General features: G+C 43.2%; 1 pseudogene; it reads left to right on the top strand.

Annotated features, from left to right (window-relative positions):
- Positions 1-3,624, top strand: part of LOC125297334 — a 13,093-nt pseudogene extending 9,469 nt beyond the window's left edge.
- Positions 3,625-4,708: the final 1,084 nt, after the last annotated feature.

A 4,708-nucleotide genomic window follows, 5' to 3' on the forward strand; every position in this document is an offset into this window, starting at 1 on the left:
GCTAGTAATTACGTTACGTTGTTACAGTGTAGTTGACTGTCTGTCCTTTTAACTTTTGACAATGTGACTGAAGATGTATTTCTTTAATAGCATTGACAGTTATAGCAGTGAGACGTATCATCTCTCCCCGCCTGTTATTTTGGCATTATGTTTTACAATTTGCAGTATGGCGTTATCCATTGCTAAATTAGGGCTCATCATAGACTAGCTAACCACAAAGCTAGCTAATGCCATGAATATCAGTGGAAGACCGCTAACGTTAACATTAATGAGCTTGGAAACCACAACAAACTTATTCTGCCTAAATAAAGTAATGATTTATAACTAGTATATCTGTAGTTACAGTCCCTGCATTGTAAAATGTAAGTTAGGCGGGCTTGAGGAGTTAACATTTAGACATAGGGAAAAAGTATCAAAGCGTAGCTTGTGCAAAACGTAGCTTGTGCATAAAAGTTAGCTTTTCTTTTACATGCGTGTGTGAAATCCAATGGCGCCAAGTGTGCGTTTCAGACTGTCGCTCAGCCGCAGCATTAACGAAGTTACATAATGGATTTAGATCACTAAATAGTAGGTTTTATAAGGCAGGCAGCAACTGATGATTGAAAATGGTTTGATGTAGCTTGATGGAAATAATTTTAAAAGTGCAGGTAAAGGGCTGACATTGTAATTATAAGGTAGCTTATAAGGCAATAGGGACTCATTATTACACACGCACACTCAAACATTTAAGAGTGACCTTTATCTTGTTTAATGATAATACAAATGATCAAAGTCAAAGTCAAAGTCTGCTTTATTGTCAATTTCTTCACATGTCAAGACATACAAAGAGATCGAAATTGCGTTTCCTACTATCCCACGGTGGAGACATATTTTACCAATTAGGTCCACAGACAAACATAACATTCAAGTAAACAATATAAAAAGTAAAAATAAGAAGGCACATACAATGAAGAAATAAGAGCAGCAAAATTTGGGAGAAATTGTGCAATTGTGCATACAGTAGACAGTCAATATAATAGTGCAAAAAGTCAGGCCAATAAATGGCTGAGGTAGTTTTGTTTGACCTAAGTATGCAAGTGGCATAGTGGTGCAAGTTATGTAAGAGCAGCAGAAGTGTGTTCAGAAGTGTTCAGGACAACAACAACAAGTTGCAAGTGTGCAAGTGTACAAGTGGAGTAGTGCAAGTGGAGTAGTGCAAGTGGAGTAGTGCAAGTGGAGTAGTGCAGGTGGAGTAGTGCAAGTGGAGTAGTGCAAGTGGAGTGCAAGTGGAGTAGTGCAAGTGGAGTAGTGCAAGTGGAGTAGTGCAAGTGGAGTAGTGCAAGTGTACAAGTGGAGTAGTGCAAGTGGAGTAGTGCAAGTGGAGTAGTGCAAGTGGAGTAGTGCAAGTGGAGTAGTGCAAGGCAGGCATTGTGGGTCTAAAAGTCCAGGATGTTATGTAGCTGAGGGTGGAGGGGGGAGAGAGTTCAGCATCCTAACAGCCTGGTGTATGAAGCTGTTGGTGAGTCTGGTGGTGCGGGAGCGCAGGCTTCTGTACCTCTTCCCAGAGGGCAGTAGATCAAACAAATTGTGAGCGGGGTGACTTGCATCACTCACAATAGTGGTCGCCTTGCAGGTGAGGTGGGAGGTGTAAATGTCCTTCAGGGAGGGGAGTGAAGCACCAATAATCCTTCCAGCTGTGTTCACTCATGTTGCTCGCCTGAGTTTCCGCAGGAAGTACAGGCGGCGCTGAGCTTTCTTCGCCAGTGATGCAGTGTTGGTGGTACAATGATAGTAATAATGTCATCATTATTTTTTGTAATTATTAAGTCTTAGTTCAAAGTTATATTTATGAAGCTTACTAAGTCATTTAATACTGGTAACTTTGATTTGGTTGTTATTGTTATGATTATGTTTTTGTTCAAAAGACTAAGTTTCATATCTTAAGTTTCTATTTTTATACATTTTATTTATCAGAACCTTTATATATTTCGATGTTCCTCTGTTCCACTGTGACAATATTATTTAAAAATAAACAAATAAAGTTTGTTTTTGAAATGCATTATCATATTATTTTAGTCAATACTCATAAATAACTACAAATAACTAATGTTAGGGAAATCTGTTAATGTTTTGTTGCGCGTTTCTGAAAAAAAAAAATCGTCCGATATATCGGAATATCGGATTTTTAAATCAACAAATATTTGTATCGGTATCGGCCTTCAAAATCCTTTATCGGTCGGGCTCTAGTGTGTGTGTGTGTGTGTGTGTGTGTGTACTTGTGCGTGTGTGTGTACTTGTGCGTGTGTGTCTGTGTCTGTATGTGTGAATGCCACCTACGAGGGTTTGTAACATTCTCCAAATATTTAGGAATATTTTGAAGTGTTTTTTGGAGCAGACACATTTGTGGATGTCATGGTAACTATGGGCCATGATTCCTGAAGCTCTGTGTCACCAGTACTTACTTCAGCTCAGATATCCTGTCTGAATACCATAGATATTCTGTCTTCATCTGAATACCATAGATATTCTGTCTGTGCCTGGATACCATAGATATTCTGTCTGTGCCTGGATACCATAGATATTCTGTCTGTGCCTGGATACTATAGATATTTTGTCTGTGCCTGGATACCATAGATATTCTGTCTTCATCTGGATACCATAGATATTCTGTCTGTGCCTGGATACCATAGATATTCTGTCTGTGCCTGGATACCATAGATATTCTGTCTTCATCTGGATACCATAGATATTCTGTCTGTGCCTGGATACCATAGATATTCTGTCTTCATCTGGATACCATAGATATTCTGTCTGTGCCTGGATACCCTAGATATTCTGTCTGTGCCTGGATACCATAGATATTCTGTCTGTGCCTGGATAGCATAGATATCCTGTCTTCATCTGGATACCATACCATAGATATTCATGTTAGTCCTCTAACTTACTTGTTTCTCTGGTTCCATCCCTCTCTCCATCTCTCTCCCTCCATATATCTCTCTCCCTCAATCTCCCTCTCTCCTTCAATCTGTCTCTTTGTCTCCATCTCTCTCTTTGTCTCTCTCTATCTCTCTCTTTGTCTCTCTCTCCATCTCTCTCTCTTTCCATCTGTCTCTTTATCTCCACTCATTCTCTTTGTCTCCCTCCATATCTCCCTCCACTCTCTCTCTTTGTCTCTCTCCATCTTTCATTCCCCCTATCTCTCTCTCTTTCTATCCCTCTCTCTCCATCTCTCTCCCTCCATCTCTCTCTCTCTCCATCTCTCTCTCCTTCTATCCCTCTCTCTCTCCATCTCTCTCCCTCCATCTCTCTATCCCTCCATCCCTCTCTCCCTCCACCACTCTCCTCTCTCCCTCCATCTCTCCCTCCCTCCTCAGGCCAGGCAGGTCGCTATTGGTCAGTTGGGCCTGAGGGAGGCGTGACCTGTGGATCCGCGGATCCTGATTGGTTTGAGCTGGAGCTCTGTGGGCGGAGTCAGCTGGCCATCAGGACTGCAGCTGGGCGTTATCTCCATGGAGACCGCACGGGGGCGTTGACCACTAAAACACACTCACCTGACCAATCCTCCCTTTGGGAATACTAACACACACACACACACACACACACACACCTGACCAATCCTCCCTTTGGGAATACTAGCACACACACACACACACACACTCACCTGACCAATCCTCCCTTTGGGAATACTAACACACACACACACACACACACACACACACACACACACACACACACACCTGACCAATCCTCCCTTTGGGAATACTAACACACACACACACACACACACACACACACACACACACACACACACACACACACACTCACCTGACCAATCCTCCCTTTGGGAATACTAACACACACACACACACACACACACACTCACCTGACCAATCCTCCCTTTGGGAATACTAACACACACACACACACACACACACACACACACACACACACACACACACACACACACTCACCTGACCAATCCTCCCTTTGGGAATACTTAACACACACACACACACACACACTCACCTGACCAATCCTCCCTTTGGGAATACTAACACACACACACACACACACACACACACACACACACACACACACACACACACACACACACACACACACACACTCACCTGACCAATCCTCCCTTTGGGAATACTAACACTAACACACACACACACACTCACCTGACCAATCCTCCCTTTGGGAATACTAACACACACACACACACACACACACACTCACCTGACCAATCCTCCCTTTGGGAATTCTAACACACACACACACTCACCTGACCAATCCTCCCTTTGGGAATACTAACACACACACACACACACACACACTCACCTGACCAATCCTCCCTTTGGGAATACTAACACACACACACACACACACACACACACACTCACCTGACCAATCCTCCCTTTGGGAATACTAACACACACACACACACACACACCTGACCAATCCTCCCTTTGGGAATACTAACACACACACTCACCTGGACCAACTCCTCCCTTTGGGAATACTAACACACACACACACACACACACTCACCTGACCAATCCTCCCTTTGGGAATACTAACACACACACACACACACACACACACACACACCACCTGACCTCAACCTCCCTTTGGGAATACTTAACACACACACACACACACACACACACACACACACACACACACTCACCTGACAAATCCTCCCTTTGGGAATACTAACACACAC

Source organism: Alosa alosa, chromosome 7 (assembly GCF_017589495.1).
Source record: "Alosa alosa isolate M-15738 ecotype Scorff River chromosome 7, AALO_Geno_1.1, whole genome shotgun sequence".
In the NCBI taxonomy this organism is placed as follows: domain Eukaryota; kingdom Metazoa; phylum Chordata; class Actinopteri; order Clupeiformes; family Clupeidae; genus Alosa; species Alosa alosa.